This window comes from Vicugna pacos, chromosome 15, assembly GCF_048564905.1.
Source record: "Vicugna pacos chromosome 15, VicPac4, whole genome shotgun sequence".
Taxonomy (NCBI): Eukaryota; Metazoa; Chordata; class Mammalia; order Artiodactyla; family Camelidae; genus Vicugna; species Vicugna pacos.
This window is the reverse complement of record NC_133001.1, coordinates 44,815,206-44,839,606: the sequence shown is the minus strand read 5'-3', so window position 1 is coordinate 44,839,606 and position 24,401 is coordinate 44,815,206. Positions and strand designations below refer to the sequence as shown.

The 24,401-nt window shown below is 37.4% G+C and overlaps 1 protein-coding gene across 4 annotated transcripts in view; it reads right to left on the bottom strand.

Moving 5' to 3' along the window:
* Positions 1-24,182, bottom strand: part of ITSN2 (intersectin 2) — a 132,922-nt gene extending 108,740 nt beyond the window's left edge. For 2 of the 4 annotated variants that reach the window (XM_072938107.1, XM_072938109.1), the window contains exon 1: positions 24,025-24,182. The gene's annotated coding sequence lies outside the window, so the exon portion shown is untranslated. Of the gene's footprint in view, positions 1-23,556; positions 24,002-24,024 lie in introns of those variants that run through there. The other 2 variants (XM_072938108.1, XM_072938111.1) reach the window with 1 other exon arrangement.
* Between the last annotated feature and the right edge of the window lie 219 nt (positions 24,183-24,401).

Sequence of the window (24,401 nt, the reverse complement as noted above, 5' to 3'; positions counted from 1 at the left end):
AGAAACTGTAAGGTTAAATTACCTGCTGAAATTCAATAAGTGATAAAGTCTGGATGTAATCCCAAACCTGTCTAATTCTAAAGTCCATGAACTTCCCATGGGCTTTATCTGCCTCTTTCTTTCTTAAATGGGGATAATAATCAATGCTGAGTAGGTCACATGTTCCTGCAAGCAGCAGTCAACTTAATGTTGGTACATTTATAAGGGAGAAAAAAAAACAAGCCAGAGACGCCCTCCAACACATAGGTCTACATCAATCACATTCATAAATTAGGAAGTGCTAATTATACCTTACCTCTTGGTATGACCCTTTGAGGGGAAGAAAAGGGTAATCAGCATCACCCTGGTTACATGCCTGATGCCTATCTCAGGCACGTGTGACTGAAGTCAGCATCCGATAAACACCTCTCTCTACTCCTTAAAGGGGGTAATGTGTAATGATGGGCAATATTGGCAGTTTGTAGTTATCACATAATTTGAACACTGTATTAGTTATCAATAGTTTTAGAATATTTATGTGGAGAGTTTCCTGCTCATTATAAGTAAGTGGAGAACTGGCATTTTCATCTTTTTAGAAACCAAGAAAATATATGTAGTAGATAGCAGGCTTAAGGCAAAGAAGATTGCTTTGATTTAATATAATCCAAGTGCATTTTGGAGAATGTGGGAGATACATTCATACTAAGGCAGAGAAAAGTAGAAATGCTTGAACAGGTGTAGGAAATCCTTCCACAGAAGAGTCAGTAAGACCCAGAAAGAAAAAAAAAGTAGCCATTATAAGTAAAAAGTAGTTCAATTAAGTTGGACTTGTTTAGAAGTACAGAATTATACAAGCAAACAATCAGAGTAATTATTTAGTCTAAAATCCTCAATTTTCAAGATGGGAAAATAAGAGATTTCTATGAGCTCACATTGCTAGTCAGTAGCAAAACTGGCCCTAGAAACCAAATTTCTTACATCCAATGCTATGTTTTTTAATTTCCCAACTTGCCTGATTATATTACCTGGGACATTTTCTAGTTCTACAGATTCCCAGGCCCATCACCAGGAGATTGTGACTCAGTCGTTATGTGAATTAGGGTATGAACCTCCTAAATGGTCTATCTATCTTGAGATCTTTCCACAGAGTAACTAGTTTTTTCCATAACACCCACCAGTGCCCCCTCTGCTTAAATTCCCTCACATAGTTACAAGTTAAAGCCCAAAATTCTTCATAAGAAATACGGTACCCTTCAGAATCCCACCCCAATCTACTTTACCACATTCACCTCTAGACACTTCCCTAGATTCAGATGTCCTAAGTACAGCAAACTTTTCTCCAAACAGATGCTTTTTTCACTCCTATTCCTCTGTTCCCTCTGTAACATTCACCACACTTTCTCCTCGTTCTTCAACTCCCAAACATCACCTCTTCCTTGGAAGACTTCTGTCCTCTCAAATAATTAGTCACTATCTCCTAGGTATGTCCATAATACTTGTTCATCCCACAATAACTTCACTTATCATATTGTATCTCAATTTCCCATGTTTGCCTGCCTCACTTATTCTGGACAGAGATCATTTTTATTTACCTCTATGCCTAGTGGCTAAACCAGATCTCCCAGAGAAAATGCTCAATAAATATTTGCTGAACAAATAAATGAACTGGGTACATGAATAAGACGGTTGAGACACAAGAAAAAAGAAAAGTAAGCAGGGGAGGCATGAAGAAAGGTAATGCTGAACCGAATATGCATATAGAAAAGAAACTAAGAAACCGGTAAGAAAGCAGAGCAGGGTGGGGAGTATAGCTCAGTGGTAGAGCACAGGCTTAGCATGCACGAGGTCATGGGTTCAATCCCCAATAACTCCGTTAAATAAAAAGTAATAGTAATAAATAAATAAACCTAACTACCTCCCTATTTTAAAAAAATAATAATTTTTTTAAAAAAAAGCAAGCAAGCAAGCAAGCAGAGCAGGCTCCAAACTACTTTCTTAAAACCTACAGGCATCAGAGCTGTGGATTTTAAATTGTCCCTTGCAACATGGCCCTTTTGCAACTTTTTTTTTTTAAGTACATTTTAGAGATAAAGGTTTATTTACCATTGAATTCTGAAGGCTTTTGTATGGGCTGGGAGAAAGGCTTGGGCTTTTCAATTATACTTTGAATAATGTTAGTTAAATGTTGAGTAGTGTAAATAGATTTGACTGAAGGTCTGACATGCAAAAGCAAGATAATCAAGTTCCTGGAAGCATATCTTATAAAACTTTCTCCAGTGCCTCCTCCACTTCGCATGCTACATACACAAGAGCCAACTCTTCAAACCTGATGATTAGTTGGGAAAAATGTTCCCCATCCGATTCCCAAGGAAATCAAGGTCAGTTCCACGAAAGAATAACTGGAGCAAAATACTTACTTCTTTAGTTACTGAAGTAAGATGAAACTTACAGAGTACATATATTCTCCAAACCTGTTCTCCACATATCTATTCATTCTTTCTTTCTTTCATCCAAGTATTTACTCATCAAACATGACTAGTCACTAAAATAAAAGGGTATGAAGAATGTTATGAAAACCCAGAGGATAAAACTAACACTACATGAGAGTTAAATCAAAGTATAGTACATATCACACAGGAGAAAATATTTGTGTAAGAATGATCTAACAAGAGGTCACTGTCAAAGTAAGTGGGCTTCTCATGTCCTTAAAGTAAAAGACATTGTATGGGTGTATGGATAGGCCCTGTAACAAAACAAGAAAAAATATCTGAATCTAAGGGCATGACTGGTTACAAGAAAGAATGTACACAGCCAGTATACCAGTAGAGCCATGCCTACTCAAATACTGTGTGATTTGAGAGTGATGTGATTTCAGAGAACTCATTCTTAAGTGTTAAAAGAGACCTTAAGAAACGCAGTTGTTTCCAATTGTGCTCCCTACACAAGTTCTAGAAACTTTAAGGAGATACAACACAAGTGGGTTAGGGAAGAGGTGAGGTTGGGAGAGGATATCAATTTCAATGAAAGTAGCTCTGTTTTTGTGTTTTACATATTGAGGCTTCTCTGTATTTTATCTGAAGATTTTTTGAAGAGTTAAACACATACTGAAATTCATCCCCTTCATTTAGAAACAATTAAAGAGCAGCCAAAGAAATGAAGTAACCTGCCAAGGTGATCCAATTTAAAGAATAAAGTATGTCATGCTATTGATTTTGAACTTTATTATGCAAGTCATAGAGAGTCAGTATTTAAAACACAGCATATATATGAGCTAGAGACCCAGATTTGGTAGTCATCAGGAATTGGGAATGGTCATCATCATGTCAAAGAATGCCATTATCCAGGGAAAGCATATATACGAAAAAGGCAAGAACCTGGTCTTTTAAGGGCAGACAGAAAGAATTGTGACAAACAGTACAGGAACTGAACTGGACTTAAGCGTCTTGAGACAGAGTCACCAGTTATGAAATGACTGGCATAATCCAGGTGGTGAGAATCTGAAGTTAGGAAGTGGAAAGAGGCTTTTCAGAGGCAGAATGAGCAGGATTTTCTGATCAGCTAAATGTGGATGATGAAAGAATAGCAACACAGATGAGTTTCTAACCTCAGTGACTACAGAGTGATAATATTAACCAACAGAAGCTCTAAGAAAGTAAGGATTTGGAATATTAGATTTGGGGAGTGAGCAACAAAATGGTCAATTTTGAGCACACCTAATCTGATATACTTACAAAGACATCTAGATGGAGACATCCAAGAAATTGTAAGAATTCTACTCAAGCTAGAGATCCGTATTTGGTAGTCATTAGGGATTGGGAAGAGCTGTAAACATGTCAGTGAATGGTATTATCCAGGAAAAGCATGTATAGGAAACAGGAGAAGAATAATCAGAACAGAGGCTGAGAAAAAGGAGAGAAATCCTGATATAGAGTTAAGTGACTCAAGGAGATGATGGTCATAAATGCCAAATGTCACAGAAATCAAGACTAAGCCATTAGTTCTGGCAATCTGTTGTGAGCGCAGTTCCAGTACGGTGAACTGGCTGTAAAAGTCATGTTGAAGTAGATTAGGCAGTAAATAGGAGGTACAGTGTAAGTGACCCAAGAAGTATGTTGTTAAGGGAAGAAGAAAGGGTAGGAGAAGAGATAAGAAGCTTTAGGGAAGAGGCAAGGTTATAAGGCTTACTTTTTAGATGGAGAATAAAACTATTTTTAGAGGAAGAGGGAGAGAGATAATTTCCCTCAAAAAAGGAAAAGGAAAAGAAGTTACCTAATGAAATGGAAGTTGACAGCTCAAGGGTATAAAGTTAGAGCATGGGACAGAATAAAAGAGAAAAAGTGGTAAGGATGAATAAAGATATCCTAAAGCAGAGGAAAATGGACTTGAGAAAATGAGAAAGTACAGCTTTTCTTTGTAACCCTTCTCTCTCTCTTTCCTTTCGGCTCAAATGACAGCCCAAAGGGTCAGGCTGAAAACAGATTCTTTGATATCCCAGGCCCTCAAGTGCCTATACACAAATTTCTCCTCTGTACAAGCCAAAAAAGAGGACACATGAAAATCAGTTCCCATGAATCAACCAGACATGTGCATTTCAGCTTGTGTTCAAATTAGCTTATACCTTACACATCGAAACATTTGTTAAATTTATGGATGTGGGAAAAACATTCAAGGTAGAGGTAACAGCACAATGCAAAAGCAGAGGGAAGAGTGTGGTCTAAGAAAATAGGTGGCTGCTTATTCACATGAAATAGTGAAGAGCTAGTAAGGCAAGGAACAATAACAGTAGCTGTAAAAATAAGTATTGTATCAATACTTAGCCAGTGTACGTGTGTATCAGCACGACCTTTCTGGAAAGGAATTTGTGCTTATTTATAGCCTGCCTTATTCCGAAAAGAATTAAAGCCTCCACAAAAATACAAAATACATTTAATTAAAAAGTAGATTAATAAATGAAGGCAAATAGAAAATACGTGATCACTGTATTTCCAACTTTTGTATATCTTTGACAATTTTCATAATAAAAGTTGAAAAAGAAAACTACCTTTTGATCTTCATGCATCTGACTGGACCACTGGCTCTCCTCCTTCACTGCTGTCCCCTACAATCACCAGAGTAATTCCGTGACTGCATTAACACTTCACTATTTACTCTCCAACATTATTGCCACAATCTTCGGTATTTCAATAACCACATAGATGATCCTGCCCATATCCTGGCCTCTAGGTCTTTGATCTCCTGTATTCCAAAAATCTTATCATCCATCTTAACTATCCACTCCCAGGCCACACCCTAGGCCTTATTATTACCAAAAACTATGCTCTTCAGTAATCCAATTCAGGTCTTGCATGCCCCTTTCACCACCACCTATCTCAATAGCCTGGTCTCTCCAGTTTCCTGATCCCAACAATTCTTTAACTCTACCTGGACCTACGAACTATTGGTCTCTTCACTGTCCCTCATTTTTCCTTTTTTTTAAAATATTTTAAGAAGTGTTTTTATTTTATTTTATTTTATTGAGCTATAGTCAGTTTACAATGTTGTGTTCAATTTCCAATATAGAGCACAATTTTTCAGTCATACATGAACATACATATATTCACTGTCACATTCTTCTTCACCATGAGCTACCACAAGATCTTGTATATACTTCCCTGTGCTATACAGTATAAACTTGTTTATCTATTCTATATACATCTGTCAGTATCTACAAATTTCGAACTCCCAGTCTGTCCCTTCCCCCCTCCCTCATTTTTTCTTACATCCTCACATCCCCTTCCTTATGCCCTAATATCCCTCCTAAACCAAATTAAATATTACAATCCACCATTATAAGCAGTTCATTGTATACATCCTCAACTTCACTCTTCTCTCTTCCTACATATACTATACATCTAGCAACCCCAGTTTTTTCTAAATCCAACTCTCTAGTTATTCCATCACTACATAAATGAAGGTGCTGGCTGGTCTCACTTTAAATTCCTGACCACTAACTCAAGTGGGCCTTTGTCCTGCCTGACAAGTCCACATTTCCCTAGTCCATTTGCTTTCCCAGTCTCCCAGATGACTACTTCACACTCCACTTTTAATCTCCCAGATTTACGTATGTTGTAAATACTTTTTTATCCAGCTTGTCGTTACATCAACTTCTTTAGTTTTATGCCAAAATTTGTCAGTCTTTTCCTTTACGACTACTGAGTATGCTAGCATGCTAAGAAAGGCCAGTCTCATATCATAAAACTGCCCTATATTTTTTTCTAGTATCTATATTTTAAAAAAGTATGTATTTGATCTATCTGGATTTTTTTTCAGGGTGGGAAGATAGATATTGAGGACCCTGTGGAGTCCTCCCTGGTAAGAATCTTTCCTGCATTTCTTGTTTGTAAGAAACAGGCTTCATTTAGCCTCCTTGACCTTCCCTGAATTTCAAAGGGCAGATTTAAATAGTTGTTAATCTGGGAAGGGAGGGAGTGCAGAAACAAGGGAGGAGCAGTCAAGAAACAATGGTGCAGCCTTGGGGCAGGGTCCTAGTTCCTCTTCAAGGAATAAACATAACAACATCTTTAAATTCTTCTGCAGGAACTAAGCCCCTCTTCCCCAAGCCCTAACTCTCGTTTATGGCTGAGCAGAATATTTTTGGGGGGGGGGACACTGTGTCCACCAGATTGCTGGCATTTTGATTAAAAGCAACCTTCCTTTTGTTACTAAGGCTGTTGTCCCAGGTTCATACCCTTGCTCCTCCTTCAAATAGAAACTAGTTACTCTTATCTAAGTCTCAGGAGGAAGCTGCAAACAAAAAAACAAGAACTGGTTAAAACCTGTGAAGCCCAAGATGGTGGAGGATCTGGCTTCCAGTGGACCTTGAGCCTTCTTATATGCTCATTATAGTGTATTACCATGCTAAATGACACACCCACCAGTGCCTTGACAGTTGACAACTGCCATGACAACAACCTGAAGAGTCCATACAACGGTGGAAGACAAGGTGATTGGCTCCATCACACCAGGAAGGAAGACATGATGGTAAATGCCTCCCATAAAAGTCCACATGGCCTGAGCCACAGCTGGAGCTGTCTCTATTGGCCATCTTGGCTGACAGTTTCCTACTCAAGAGCCTTTCTTTCCTTTTTTCCTTCTGAGCAGTAAAGTAGCCATTCATTTTGTCCCTCTGCCTCTTCTTCACAGCTGGCAGCAAATATTCACACTTTTGTGGGCCCCCTAATTTAGGGGTCTCTCTATCCACTAACAATATGAGTCTAAATTGTTTTCACCACTCTTTCACCACCATCACCACTTACAATGTCAAGCATTTTTTTCTGAGACCATTTATGAAATTTAGCTTTTCCTAACTGATTTAAAATGTATCTCTTGGGGGGGGGTTAGCACAGTGGTAGTGTGTTCTAGGTTCAATCCCTAGTACCTCCATTAAAATAAATAAATAAATGAACCCAATTACCCCCCCCCGCCCAAAAAAAGCATCTCTTATACAATACCATATACAAAATAAACAAGGACCTACTGTATAGCACATGGAACCGTATTTAGTATCTTGTAATAATCTATAATGGAAAAAGAGTCTCAAAAAGAATGTGTGTGTGTATTTATATATTTTTGATATATAAGAAACCTACTTATTCTGATAAATTAATTTTTTCATTGAAGTACATTGTTTATTGTATGTCACTTTCTGGTGTACAGTATACTGTTTCAGTCATACATATACATTCATAATTCATTTTCATATTCTTCTTCATTATAGGTTACTACAAGATATTGAATAAAGTTCCCTGTGCTATACAGAAGAAACTTGTTATTTATCTATTTTATACATAGCAATTAACATTTGAAAATCTCGAACTCTCAATTTATCCCTTCCCACCCCTTTTCCCCCCAGTAACCATAAATCTGTTTACTATGTCTGTGAGTCTGTTTCTGTTTCGCAGATAAGTTCATTAGTGTCTTCCTCTTTCTTAGATTCCACATATGAATGCTATCATATGGTATTTTTCTTTCTCTTTCTGGCTTATTTCACTTAGAATGATGATCTCCAGGTCCACCCATGTTGCTGCAAATGGCTTTTTATGGCTGAGTAGTACTCCATTGTATAAATATACCACAGCTTCTTTATACAGTCATCTGTTGATGGAATTTAGGTTGTTTCCATGCCTTGGCTATTGTATATAGTGCTGTTAGGGATGCATGTGTCTTTTTGAATTACAGTTCCCTCTGGATATACTGGATATATGCCCAGGAGTGGGATTGCTGGATCATATGGTAAGTCTATTTTTAGTTTTCTCAAGGAATGTCCATACTGTTTTCCATAATGGCTGCACCAAACTACATTCCCACCAACAGTGTAGGAGGGTTCTCTTTTCTCCACATCCTCTACAGCATTTATTGTTTGTGGACTTTTTATTGATGGCCATTCTGACTGATATGAGGTGATACCTCACTGTAGTTTGATTTGCATTTCTCTGATAATTAGTGATATTGAGCATTTTTTCATGTGCTTGTTGGCCATTTGTATATCTACATTGGAGAACTGTTTGTTTAGGTCTTCTGCCCATTTTTGGATTGTGTTGTTTATTTTTTTGTTATTAAGTTATATGAGTTGTTTATATACTCTGGAAATAAAACCTTTGTCAGTTGCATCATTTGCAAATATATTCTCCCTTTCTGTAGGTTGTTGTTTTGTATTGCTTATGGTTTCCTTTGCTGTGCAAAAGCTTGTAAGTTTAATTAGGTCCCATTTATTTATTTTTGCTTTTATTTCTATTGCCTGGGTAGACTGCCATAGGAGAACATTGCTAAGATTTATGTCCGTTCTGATAAATTTATACTGTAATAAATACATCAGGTTAACTTGCCTGCCTGGTCCATCACTGTTTGTCTCACAACAAAAACATCAAATTCCAATAGGGGAGCATCCTACAATATACCTAACCAATACTCCTCAAAACTGCCAAAGTCATCAAAAATAAGTAAAGTCTGAGAAACTGTCACAACCAAGAGGAGCCTAAGTGATGCAGGAAGGGGGGGGTATAAGAGGATGGCCATGTCCCAGGCAGGACATGCCCCATCAAGTGAGGGTCCTTGGTTTGGTGCAAGAAAGAATTCAGGAGTGAGCCATAGTTGAGTAAAAGCAGATATATTCAGAGAGATGCACACTCCATAGACCAAATGTTGGCCATCTCAGAAGGCCAGAGAGGCCAAGAGGCATAGGGGTGAGTGTTTAAAGTATAAGTAGATACACACTCCATAGACAGAGTGCAGGCCATCTCAAAAGGCAAGAGAAAACCCATGCAGTATGGAATTTTAGTTTTTATGGGCTCAGTAACTTCATATGCTAACAAGTGGGAAGATTATTTCTATTACTTTGAGGAAGGGGCTAGGATTCCCAGCAACTGGGCCACAACCCACTTTTTGACTGTTTATGGTTAGCCTTAGAACTGTCATGGCGCCTGTGGGTATCTCATTTAGCATGCTATTGTATTACAATGAGCACATAATGAAGCTCAAGGTCTACTGGAAGTCAAATCTTCTGCCATCTTGGGTCTCAGGGTCTCCTGGGAGCTGAATCTTCCCTCATCTTGGTGCTACCTGCTGTGTCATTCTTTTAACAGTTATGCCCTACGCCCTTCCCTCCTATCTCATTAGCAGCCATGACAATTAAATGTGCTATGATATAGGAGCCTGGAACAAAAAAAGGACATTAGGTAAAAACTAAGGAAAAGTAAATAAAGCATGGACTTCAGTTAATAATAATAATAATAGGGAAACTGGGTGGAAGGGTATATGGGAAACTGTAAACTGCTCAATTTTTCTATAAATTTTAAACTGTGCAAAAAAAGTACATAATTCTTTTAAACTGAAGTATAGTTGATTTACAATGTTGTATTAGTTTCTGGTATCGAGCAAAGTGATTCAGTTATATATATAAAAGACTATATTATGTCCATATCTTCTTTTTCAGATTCTTTTCCATTATAGTTTATTACAAGATACTGGATATAGTTCTCTGTGCTATACAGTAGGACCTTGTTGTTAAACATTTACATCAATTTTTTAAAGAAGGCAAATACCACAGAAGTACAGGTTTAAGGTAAAGCACATGCCTCTAAATTTGGCAACATTCAACCAAAACAATTTACCCACTTGGCCCATTTATGGGAATTTATCTTAAGAAAATAATCCAAAGGAGGAAAACAGAATGGAAAGATGCATATGACAATGTCATCAACAGCAGAAAAAATACAAATAATTTATCCAACAGAGGAAGGAACAAGAAAATAAAGTTGTATTCATTTAGAATACTCTGCATTACAAATAATAATTTCAAGGCTATGGTAGATAGGTAATGTTTATGATTCAATGTAAACTTTAAAAAAACACAAAATTCTAGAATACACATGCAAATATTCAAAATTATATATGCACTTGTCAAGGATTAGAAGAAAACCTCTTGAGGGAAAGGATCTTATTTTTGTGAATCCAGCACCTAATAAAGTTTGACAGAGTAAATGTTTAATATACATCTGCCAAATAATCATATTCATAACTGTTTTACTTATAATAGCAAAAAAGCTTGAAACAATCTAAACATCTGAAAACTAGAGTGTGGTTAATAAATCATAGTCTATTACTCGATACAAATATTATAGCCATTATAATTTATGAGCATCATTAAACACAAAAAAATTCCATGTAATGAGTAGACAAAAATCTACACTATAATTACAACTATGTAAAAACTATGTAAATATATTTATAACAAATATTAATATTTATTATAATCATGCATACATTAATTAATAAATATATAAACACAGCTATGTAAAAAAGTGTGTGTGTTTATGTGTACACGTGTAAATAGAGCTCAAACTCCAGCACCCACCTCCTCTTTCTGGAGGTCGGTAGGTGGGGCTGAAAGTTCCAATTCTCTAACTGCTAGATCTCTCAGGTCATCCAGCTTTATCCAAGGCTACCTAGGGGTGCCACTGGCAGTCACTTCATTTACATAAGCTCAGGTAGGATGAAAAGCAGCTTTCCTGTCAGTCCGGGAATTCCAAAGGCTTTAGGAGTTCTGTGCCAGGAACCAGGGACAATGACCACATATGTTTTTATGTTACATTGTACCATCTTTTAACCCAACAGCCACTATTACCCAGAGCCTTGCCCTTCTCAATTTTTTAGTCTATTATAAATAATACTAAGTAACAACTCTGTTTTACCAAAAACATTTAACTGAAATTACCAATCACATCTCAAATCAAGCCATGCTATATCCAGTGCTAAAAACTACAGAGGAAAAGTACACTCCTCCACACGCACCCTACTTCAGAGGCCTAAACAGACTAGCATCCAAACTGATGCCACACCCCAGCAGGGCCTGCAGGGGAAGAGCTTCCATTGGTGACGGTGATGGTGACGGTGTCGGGTAGTTTCCAATTGCAACCAAAACACAAACAGAACAGGAGAGTAGAGGAAAGAAAAGCTAATAGCCAATGGACAGAAAAGCATTCATCCATTTTCCTATTCTATAAAGCCAATTAAAGTTTTTTTTAAAATATCAGTACATCTCAATCACTGTAAGTAAAGCATGCAATAGCTGCAGCAAAAATAATGCTTTTAAATAGAACATCCCAATCATTCAAGAAAGTCAATATAAAATAACACATATGCAATGAGGACCTTAAAGGCAAACTCCAAGTTCTGACAGGGACAAAAATTACCAGGATAAATAAAGATATTCTAACATGGAATTAGTTACTCTAAAAAGAGCATATCCAGAAAATATCTATTACTGAACAGCAACATGTAACCAAAGCAAAGTCCCACTTTCCTTCAAGACTTCAAATCACAAATTTACAAATTCTCTTCATCAGTCTGAATTCTTTAATTTTGAGGGGTCATATATTTCTTTTTTAAAAGAAATTTGGCAAACCTAATTTCTCTCTCTGGAAAAAAACACAAATGCACAAAGTGTGGCATACAATTTCAAAGATTTCAGACATCCAAAGCCAATCTGTGGACTTTCAGAGATTCATGTATTCCGCAATTAAGACCCTTAATTATAATATATGCTAATTCCCATTTTAAAAATGTATTAGCGTTGGATATTAGAGCGAAAAGGAATCCTCCCAATTATGTAATCCACTCATTCCAAAACTCTTCTAACCATGGCCTCCCGAAGTGGGACAAGAAATCCAACCTATCCACTTGCTCCTATTTTCCAGTAGAAAAATAACTCCATGATAAAGGAATTATAGCAATGCAACATTTACACAAGATCAAAATGGTCAACAAAAGTAAAGCTAACATAATACTATAATTATAGCTAGTTCAAGAATAGCAGCAACTGGAACCAAATCAAACTCAAGACAACACTAATGATGCACTGAAAACAGTATCCTTCAGTGTGGGCGTGCATAGTAGGAATATTTCTATTCAATGCAATGCTGCCAAAGCTTTGTATAGCTAAAAGATTCCTTAGAAGAAAACCAAATTAGAGCCCCTAGTAAGCTCCAGAAATTGGCTAGTTTTAGTTTATGAACACTAAATTTCAGTAACCCATAATAACTCAGATTATAAGTAGTCCATACAAATACATAAAAATCAAAGACTAGGAGAATATACTAGCATCAAGAATTGAGGAAACAACTTGCATTTTAGTTTTATTCCTCAGAAAAAGCCTTCTGACCTAGCATATGTCTTGAACCATATGGGGGAAGCAGCAATACAATCCAATCATTCTCAATCATTTTTCCACTATGACTCTGCTCACCGATAGTATAAAATCTAATCTCCTACTAATCTGCATCCCTCATACCTTGCTGGTGAGAACGTTCCAGCTGCTTTGGAAAACAATTTGGCACTTCCTCAAAATGTTCAAACATATGTTAACATGTAACTCAGCAATTCCACCCCTAGGTATGAACTCAAGAGAAATGAAAACATAAACCTATGTCCACACAAAGACTTGTACACAACCGCTCATTGCAGCATTACTGATAATATCCAAAAAGTGGAAACAACCCAAATGTCCATTAACTGAATAAACAAAATGTAGTATACCTGTACAATGGAACCTTTGGCCATAAAAAGGAATGAATTACTGATACATGCTACAAAATGCATGCACTTTAAAAATATTATGGTAAGTGAAAGAAGCCAGCCACAAAAGACCACATATTCTATACTCCCATTTGTCCAGAACAGGCAAGTTCATACAGACAAAATGTAGATTAGAGGTTACCTAGAACTCAGGGTACTGGGGGGAAATGGAGAGTGGCTGCTAATGGGTATACAGGACTCTTTTGAATGCTGAAAATGTTCTAAAATTAGTGGTGATGTTTGTGCAATTCTGTGAATACAAAAATAACCACAGAATTGTAAACTTTAAAAGGGTGAATTTTATGGCATATGAATAAAGTTGATGTTTTAAAAAAATCTAATCTCCTTTCACATGGCATACAAGGTGTTTTAGCATCTATCCTCTGCCTACTTTTCCAGTGTTGGAATACCTTTCCCTTCCACCTCTGCTCTATCTTATTCCCATTCCCTCTCTCTCTGAACCTGTGGAACTACCTACCTTCTCAGTGATATTTCTACTTATAAAAGCTTCCTTTGCCACATTCTCATTCCTCTTATATCTATCTCCATTAAACTACATACCAATTACTACTACAACCTTTGTATTCATGCTGCCCACTTTTAAGAGACTGACAGCTCCTGTTAATGTCTCTTCATCTTCACATAATCAGTGCCCAACACTGAGCCACATGGTAGGTCCCTTAATAAATACAAAAGCTTTGATTCTGAGAGATTAGCATTCTTTCAACTGCACTGAGGACAAACAAACTGACAGATTGGAACCTGAACTTTGAAAACAGATCAACCAACTTGAGTTCCTATCCCAGTGCAGTTACTCCTTCTGTTAGTGGACTTCCACATGATATAGCTTCAATTTCCTAACCTATAAATGTAGATAATTGTACCTAAATGCCAGGTTGTTTTAAGGCTCAGCTATCATATCTGTAAAGCATCTGGCACACAAAAGGTGCTCGTAAATGATGGCTATGACTACTGTTATTTCAACATAATTTTCAACTATAATAGTTAGCTTGGTTTCACTGAATTGGTACAACAAAATGCAATTATACCAATTACTAATAAAAAGGATATGTTTTCTTTAATCAATATTTGAGAAACCTGATACTAAACCCAGACAAAGACACTACCAAAATAGAAAATAACAGGCTAATGTCATTGATGAATATTTGAGAAAAAGGTTACTATTATTTCTACATAGAGGCTTAGGGCCCTAAATACATAAAGCATGTTGAAACTTAAAAGCTTCAAAGAAGATAACTGTTCTATACAAATTTAGTTCTTAGTTTTAGTTCTGCAACTTAGCATGTTCAGTTTAAGATGTCTGAATACAGATTATAAGTTTGGAATTTTATAAATGCTAAATTTAGCCCACAAAGAATCAACTAATAAACAGGGCCTAAAAGAATAGGAATGGTAAACTAATACTGAAGTGATTAGTACTCCAATTATATTGAAGATTTAAATTAAACCAATTTTAGAAGAATTAGTCAACAACTCTGAACAAGACAATTCACCCACACAAGGGGGGAAAACACCTAAGAATAGCTTGTGACTCAGCCTGCACTGTTGTATGGGGAGCGTGGTGGGGGGAGCCAGCTATGTGGTCTGTTCTCTTCTGTCTCATATCAGGACTAAATATTAAAGCAGAACTATTTACTTGATTTGAGTAAGAAGTATGGAGGGAAAAAACTCAGACAGATGCTTCACCTTTAAGCAAAATATCACTTCTTTGAAACAAAGATAACTTTTTAAGTTTAGAAGCCATTCAAGAAAACGCAAAGGAAATAGTGCAGATTTGTCTATATAAATATTCTAAACTTCTGTTGAACACAAAATTAAAAGGTATACAATTGAGGGAAAATCACAACAAACATGACAGTCATTATTTTTAATGTACAGAGAGCTACTAAAATAATGAGAATAATGAAGACCTCAAATAAACAATTTTCCAAAGAAGAAATAAAACTGGCTAATAAATGTTAATATCACTAATAATAGCAAGAAAATGCAAATGAATTTTTGCTTTATTACTCTTTACAAACTTATTTCAAAAAGAAAAAAAAAAAATACCCCCGACCCTGGCTAGTACTCAGGGCTAGCAAAGGTGAGAGGAAACGAGTGCTACAAACATACTCATGGGGGTGCAAGCTGGTGAAGCATTTCAGAAGGCAGTGTGAAAATATACAGCAAGAATTCTAACAACATTCATACTTTGTAAGCCAATAGCTTCACTTCTGGAAATCTGTCCTAAGGAAATAATGTATGTGGCAAATGCTTTATTTACAATGATATTCACTGCAGTTATTATTAGTTATTACGGGAAAAAATGGAGATAGTATGAGTATCTAAAAATGGGAGAATACACTGAGCCAAGTATGCTGCCACTTAAATCAAATTCATATGTGAATTATATCTCAATATGTGAATTATATCTCAACAACCTACTTTTAATAAAACTGCAGCTAGACCATGTAATAACCTGCAAACTGGTTATGCTCTTATAATTTAAATGTATGACATAATACAAATGTGTTATCATCATGAAAATAACAGCAGCCAACAATCACTGAATACTTACCAAATACCAAGTCTGGCACTCAGGTCTCTACATGTTGTCATTCTTATTTCATTACCTTTGATATCATCATTAACAGGGCCACCCACCCGCTGTGGGGCTGGCCCAAGATTAATCACTCTTTAAAGGAGGCCTCACCATAAACGTTTTCATAGGCCTCTAGAGAATGTTAAAAAATATGTATTTTGAAATTAAATGGTAATTATTTCAGAAAAGAGGGTACAGTGCCCTGACCACTCCCTCCCTCCAAACACTGCCAAGAGGAGCAGCCCAAGCTAACCTAACCGAAAGACAGATCTGATCATTATTGTTACATTCATTGAAGAGTTATAATGAGATGGTCATACTATACATACATTATCTCTTCACCCTCACAACAACTCTAAGGATAAATACTACTGTAAAATCTGCTTTCTAAAGAAAAGAAAACTGAGGCTTAGTGAGGCTCACAAACAGTAAAAGGCTAAGCTGGAACTAAAACCCCAATCAGACAGCACAAGCAATGTCCCTAACTAGCGCTGTGTTGTAAAACATGTACAACATATATGTAAAAACCAAGAGAAAAGACAGGGTGGGTAGGAGATACCAAAATGTGGTTGTCATTGGTTGTTGGACTTAGAATGACTTTTGTCTCCTCCCCTCACCCTATTTTACAGAGTTTCTTCAATTAGCATTTATTATTTTCATAATGAAAAAGTTTTATTTACATAAGAAATAAAGTTAAGAAAAGGATTCGGAAAAATATTTACATTAAATATCAAATAAATTATACTGCTAATACATAAAGTGTTCACTTGTTCTTCGAGACCAGCAGTCAGTATACTTCAAGATTAAACTAGCAGAGTAAGAGGTCTGTTATCAAAACAAGAAGAACAGAAATGTAATGAAGCTGGAGAGAAAAGGAGTTGAGGTCTCATCCAACATGCTAACAGCCAAGGAAAGGTGTGTAGGTACCCGAGTCTCCACAAACAAAAGCCGGAGGGTTCGTTCTCTCCCCAAGGCTTCCACTTGCAAAGGCTGCCAGTGGGCCTGCCCCCACAAGTCACCAAACTTCCTTGGGCATTTCAAGATCTTGCCAAGGTTACGTCACGATCCTCCAACTTCCTCCATCACATCAGAGAAAGGGGGAAGTCAGAAGAGAAATTGAGCACTGTTTCATAGGAGAAGAGATCCAGAATGAAGATTTAAATATTCTGAACACCAGATCAGGTATGCTGGGTGAAAGAGGGATTTATTTTATCAGGCTTTCCCAGAGGCAAGGTTAATAATCCTTAAAATCACTGTAAATAACTTGTTGTTCCCAGAATGGGAAATTTCCACCTCTGTTTCCACTCAGTTTTGGTCTTAAGGCTTCTCCTTTTCTCCCTCTTGCCCCACTGGCCTTCAAAGCCCAGTTCCAATGTTACTTCCTCCATGTAAGTTTCTCCATTTGACATAAATGGAAGGTTGATTCCCTTCTTCACATCACCAACATCATCATGAGGACCTTTAATTCAAATCAACAAATACTTAAAATGGAGTCATCAGATGTTTAATACCTGTGTAAGATGTATAAGAGCAGGAAATACATAAGAGGAATAAGACCAAAACTGAGAATTGCATTTAAGTGTTATAGGTATAAAGAAAAGACAGAAGGTGGACACCTTACTTTGTCTTAGGAAACTAGAATGTTGTTAGATGAGCAATCCCAGAGGAAATGACTCCTAAACTGAGTAATGAAGAACTAAACAATAGGTATCACCCAGTAGGCTAGGAAGAGAAAAGAGATTTTCAGGAATTGGGAACAGAAATGGGCAAACACACAGAAGAAAAAGCTATTTGAGAATTAAAAACACAATGTAAAAGAACTCTGCAAATGGAGCTAATAATAGCACCTACCTCATCAGGATGTTGTAAAAATTATATGATTTAATAAATATACTGAATTAGAACAGCACTACACATAGTTAGTTATCATTATCATTTATAAAAATCCATTTACAAAACTAAGAAACAAACTTGGAAAAAAATTTACACCTACATGGCAAAGAGTTACTATTCGTAATATATAAAGAATTCTTAGAAATAACCAAGAGATGAACATGTCAATGAAATGAGAAAAGGGCAGAGACATATTTCTCAAAGAAAAAAAAAACTTTAAACATATAACCTGATTAATATTCAGAGAAAGAAAAATTAAAACAAGGTGGTCTTTATCAAATTAGCAGACTAAAAAAAAAAGCCAATGTTTCTGAGGATGTGGATAATAGGCTGGTTTCACTTGGTAGGAGAACACTTTGGTACTGACAAGTTTTTCTAGAAGACAACTTGGCAATACATTTACATGGGCCTTAGGAAGTATCCATACCTTTTTACCCAATATTACTGCAATTACTAGAAATTTATTCTAATGAAACCACCATAGATTGTAAGCATCATAGATGTAAACACAGATATGGTTACAAGGATGTTAACTGTGGCACAATTTTAAATAACCAAAAAAATTAGAAAGTATCTTAATGTTAGAGAATCCATATGAGACAATGACATGAGCACAGGATACAGAGACGAAGTTCATAACCTCTAGCTGCCACTTATTGGCTGTGGAATCTTGGGAAAATTACTACACCTGTCCTTAAATAATAAACTGTAAAATAAATAATAAAACAGCTCTTATAGAGAGGCTGAAGACTAAATATGTGAAAATATGTAAAGCGTCTCAAAACTAACTAGGATATAGTAAATGCTCAATAAATATTAGACATTATTAACATTCAGATGTAGCAAGGCAATATTATTTAGCCAATAAAAATTGCAGATAAATATATAATAAAATAGAACCATGGTTTTGATAAGTGACAGTAACCAAAAAGCAAGGTACATAAACAGAGTATATAATTCCATTTTTCACAAAGAAATCTACCAAAATAGTAACACTGAACATCTCTCTGGGTAATATGATTATTAGGGACTATTATTTTCTTCCTTCAACTTCCCTTTAGCTTTCTAGTTTTCCACAAGGAATATATATTACTCATCAAAATAAAAATGGTACGAACGAAAAAGTCTATAGAATTTAAAACACACACAACATAGCACTTTTAGAAAAAAATCAAATTAAGGTATCTATTCTAAACCATTTGACAAATTTCTGCTCTCAGCCCATGTTGTGCATGAGGTGTTGGGTTTTTTAGGGGTTTTTTTTTCTAGCTTAAGTTACTAGAAAATAGAAGTATTCAGAAATCTGGGGGTGCAAACCAAATAATAATACTTAAACGATAAACATTTCTATTAAATACAATGAACTGAAATTTATTCATAAAGTATGTATAATAATCCTTCTCCAATCTTTGAATTCCTTAATAATTTTGAATAAGGCAAATTTATTTCTCTCAATTTATCCCCACCCACCTGCCCACACATTCCCTAGCCCCATTTCCTACCTTACTTTTCTCCATAGCACTTAGCAAATTCTAACTTCTAGACGTTTTATTGTCTCTCTTCCCACTTCTTGAACACAAGCAGCACAAGGGCAGGGTTTCTGGTGTATTTTGTTCACTGTTTATATTCCCAGTGGTTGGACCAGTTCCTGGCATGTAGGCACTCACTATTTGCTAGAAGAAGGAATTAATTCAATACCAAGAATTATGAGTAACTTCTATTGGGTTTAACTTTTTAAAGAGGAAAGATAGTGGTTGACAATAAAAAGAAAGTTAAAGCAGATGGCAAAAAAGGAGGCAAGGGGGCTTTTTCCATTGAAACCCCCAGAAAGACAAAGATGAGGTAAAGTCAACCTCATGAGGAAAGCAATAGCAAAGATGGATTTAAGAGGGAGCTGCAGCCTATACTTTTTCAAGGTGGGATTACTGAAAGGCTATAAAGACTAAACCCCAGTACTGGAGAAGAGTGTTCAGAAAGTTTGGGGTTATCTGTCTCTAACCTAAATGGCTCTTTCCTTCTCAATCATCCAAGTGACTTAGCTTTCTGGGACCCAGTGGGACTCTGAATCCTGGATGTAGGAGCTAGAATGCTGGAAGGAGGAGGCAAAAATTTCAATTCAGAATCATACAATGAAGATCAGACACTAGAAGAAAGGAGGGATGGGGGAGAAAAAGCTTTCCAATACACGTTGTCTCTGCAGCAAGACAAGAATCAATTTATAAACATTTCACTGGAACTTGAGCAGAGAGAAAGCCTAAAATGTTTCTAGTGAGGAGAAGAAAGTAAATGGAAGTTAAACTTCAAGTCTTAATCACAGTTTCTTGTCTACCATTTGGGTTTTCAGGGCTTAGAAAGTTACAGAATGAATGCTACACACGCATTCTCACTCTGTATCATTCTTGGCAAACTTCATTAATCTTGACTTTCTCACTTATATTCACCAAAGAGTATTTTATACCTACTAAAAGTAAAAATCAGCAAATGTTACGTAAGTTGTGAAATTTATTAACTTGACCTACTTAAGTCTTACATTTGAGCAGTCACTCTAAAGTGTGAAGGAGGAGTGGTGGGGTAGTGAGGAGTGTGTCCAAATACCTACTTGAAACAAAACTGAAATGATAAAGCAGCAGTTATGAGTGTCCTAACTGTCAGAGCAAACCCTGCTGGGTCCTTGTCTGCAAGTGGTAGCAAGGCAATATTATTTAGCCAATAAAATACTGCCACCATTCTTGATCATTTTTTCCCATTATCAACCTCATACTAGTCAAGCACTCCTCACACTGAAAAGTAGAAGTTATTTAAGAATGTGGTTTCAAAGAGTTTGAAGTAATAATCCAAAGCAGTTTCTTTTTCAGATAAAGAACATTTTCTTCCTTTAGGCTATGTTTTCCCACTGTCCCCCAAATTAAGGGGACTAAAAAGGCAGACTCTTTGTTGGGAGATGGGATTGTGGGTCAGTTCTACTCTACTTTCCAGCATTATTTTATGCATTGTTTTAATGTAAGATTAAAAATTAAGGGCCAAAAATTAATTTCTTTTCTAGTCCCTCAGTAAAAAAAAAAATTTTTTTAATAAAAAATAAAAAAGGGACTAAGCTAATTTGGTTTTGAAATTTCACACTGAAGCAAGTTGGAGTAATACTAGGTAACACTGAGTTAGCATTTATACTAAGCAACAGTCACTGTGTTAAGCACTTTATATTACACACAGCACTATGAGATAAGTAACTATTATTTCCCCCATTTTACAGATGAGGAAACGAGCTTAGAGAATTAAAATAAGTTGCTCAAGGTCATACAGCTATTTAGTGTTGGAGCTGGGAGCAGGAGGCTTCATTTGAAAGCCTGTACTCTTATCTACTAGAGTTATCATCAAAATAAATAATTTTTATTAAAACACATACACTTTTTCTAAAATGAACATGCATTAGTGAAGAAAATGAACTAGAAAACAAAACAGCTGCTTAAGTAAAAACAACTTAAATGTCTGCCATCAGGTTTTAGATCCCTAAATGTCTACCATAACCACCGCTGAATAGTTTCACAAATAAATAAATCATTCAGTGTCCTGTTATAGCTGTGAAATTAATTTTTAAGTAAATCTCTCAAAATAATACTATTACATTTGCAAATGAAATATGCTGCCCTCCTAGTGTTGTAAAAATACATTATTTCTTGATGTATTCACTGTCCTATTTCTGCTCAGTTTCCTGCCCCCCACCCCTACTTCCTCTCTGGTTTAAGACCAGTTCAGTTCCTCCTTCTCAAGAATACCCAACAGGATGGCAACATTAGTCCCTATGCTCTGTAGTTAGAGGATGGTACAAAGTCAAAAATGAACTTAAGTGAAAAATACAGCATTTATGATGCATCTTCATCTTTAGAACTATTCATTTCCAGACTTAATCCTAAACATTCTTATTTTTCTACTTCACACTTAGAATCCTGCCTTTAAAAATTAGCACACCAAAAAAGTCTGCCTTTTTTTAGCCTTTCTTCATAAACAGTTATTCCACAAATTTTTCCATAAATAGAGTACGGAAAAGATCAAAATACAAAAAAAAGAAAGAAAGAAAGAAAGAAAAACAAGCAAATGTACTGCTGGGTGGTAATAATCACATTTAGTAATGTAATCAATTTATTCTGAATCTTTTCTGGAACTAGTTAATATAAATGCTTTACAAGTAAATATAGCTATAAAAAAGCTAGTTACTTATCAGTGGAATAATATGTACTTTCATTTACTTAACAAATACTTACTGAATGCCCAAATAATTTTTTTTTCCTGAACCAGGACGAATGTACCAGGTGAGGGCACAGGTGCTGAAGTTAGAAGGATCTTGGTTTGAAACCTGGCTCAAAGACCTAGAGTAATCAGTTAACCTCCTGGTTAACATTTCACTTAACTATTTGACGGGAGGAAAAGAACTACTCAAAGGGTCTCTGTGAACTTTAAATGATTATGTAACTAACACAGAACAGGGCCTGGCATGCAGTAAGTGCTCAATAAATGACAACCATGGTAAATATATTTTAACACTGAGGAGAGTAGTTCAAGGAGATAGCCAATAAATGTTCTTTTTGTCTTTTGTGAAACTGTACTAAAGACACAATAAAATAAAAATATTAAGGTTATGTAAGAAATTTTCCACTTTTTAAAAAATAGACATGCTAATTATATAGAGTGAAAAAACTAAAAAATAAAGATGAGGAAGAAAGAAAGATGGATAAAGAAGATCTTGAAAGCTGCTGAATCTGGGTGATGGATGTACAGAGGTTCCTTTTACTATTCTGATTTTGTGAAAATACAAAATTTTTTAAAACTCTAATTCCAATCCCAGAACATGCCTAACACATTCCCTCATATTCAGGAGAGACCAGAATTTTAATCTTGAGATATGTTGAACTAACATTAGTACCTCCCTGCTCAACAATTCAGTCCAGGTCAAGTTTTCTCAGGCAATTCTAACTTTCATTATAAAGGTGAGCAAAGGGAATAAATAATATGCATTAAAGGATAAAAAATGCAAGCTTTTCTGCTGCTCATACTATGTCAAAACAGCAGCCATGCATATTTTTTCCATGTCCTTCAAAAACACAAAATTCTGTTTGTTCTGAAATTAAGCTTTTAAAAACAACTTCCATTTTACACTTCTAAAATTACAACAGATATATGTCAATCATATCTCAATAAAGCTGGGAGAAAAAAGAAATTACAAGGGAATTGTAGGCACCGCCAAAGAAACCTAGTACATCAGTTTGCTATTATCTTTAAATTTTGAGGGGCGTCATTAATTTATGTAAAGGTTTTACGTGATGTTACTAGATTGCAGTTAGGTTTTATCACTGATTAACAATACAGCAAACAAGCACAGGGAGAGAGGCAATTAATTTTCTTAAGAGGCTTAAGAAGCTTAACCTACAGTCTATGTTACCTAAATTAAGCTGACTAGAACACCACAAAATTTCAAGGCACACCTCGCCTATCACTGGGTAAGCAAATAAATACTAATAAAAACAAACTAAAGCATTTAGTAAAGCAATCATTTTTGTGTTAACCTTAATTCCTATCACAAAGTGGTTGGCTCTATGAAAAATACTCCTAATTCCTAATTAATACAAGTCTCAAATGAAGCATACTTGCCATCAGTAATCATTCAACGATAAAGCGCATGTATAATAAATCCAAATACAGCAGCTTTTTATAGAATGGAAAACCATCTGCAGTTTCAGCCTCGGTTTATCCATTCACTATAAACATTCAGGCGTCTTTTAAAAAAATAAGCAATAAACTTTACTGTGGTCCAAGAGATTATATCTCTCCATGCTTCCTGTACACCCTGCAAGTCAATAACGCTAAAGTCAAATTGTAACACTTCCCAACTTTGGTTTAACCCCAGCGTTGGACGCCGAGCATCCGCCCACTGGCCTCTCGTGACTCGGGCTACTTTGACGCACCGGGATGCGGCTCACCTGACATTCAGCACCAACCATTACCAAGACGGAAAACCAACTCTGCGAAAATAAAATGGGGCCCCGGAGAAACGTGCGGGTGCCCCTCAGGACTCTCTAATGCCCGCACCCCGAAAGCGAGGGGGCCTCCCCGCTCCCGGCCCACGGCGGCATCCGCACCTGCCAGAAGAGGCTGCGGCCGGGGGCCAGGGCTGGGCCGCCGGGAAAAGACAGCCCAGCCCCGGCCCCCAGACGTCCGCCCTGGACCCGCCGCGGAGGCAGGAACCCAGGGCCAGAGGTTTCCGCCCGGCGCCGCCAAGCCCGCCAGGGGCCTAGCTCGGGGGCCGCCGGGGCTCCCGAGGGCCCGTCCGTGTCGTGCCGGGCGCGCAGCCGCCTCCCAGCCCGGCCCGCGAGCCTCCCGCGGCGGACGCGGCGGCGCCCGCACCTGCCCCGCACCCTGCGGCAGCCCCGGCGAGAGGGTTCACCCACCTGGCGCGCCCGCCGCGCGTCCCGCACGTCACAGCGCGACCCCGCGCCCCTCGGCACCCGCGACGCGGGCGCGGGCGGACGCCGGGAGATCCTGCTCGGCAGCCGCCGCCGCTCCCGCTCCGTCGCCTGGCCGTCGTCAGCGAACCTGTTGCGCAGCCTGTCACGGCCGCTCGGGCTCCGCGGCGCCGCCTCAGCCCTGCAACAACATGGCGGCCGCGGCCTCCGCAGGAAGCCGGGGGGCGGGGAGGGAGGCGACGGGCCGGGCAGCTGACGGCCCGCCCGCTGCCGGGCACCGACACCCCCACCCTCGGGAACCCGAAACTAGCCGGAGCGCGGCTCCTCACCCCTCGGTACCAGACCCCGCGGGCCTGGTCCTA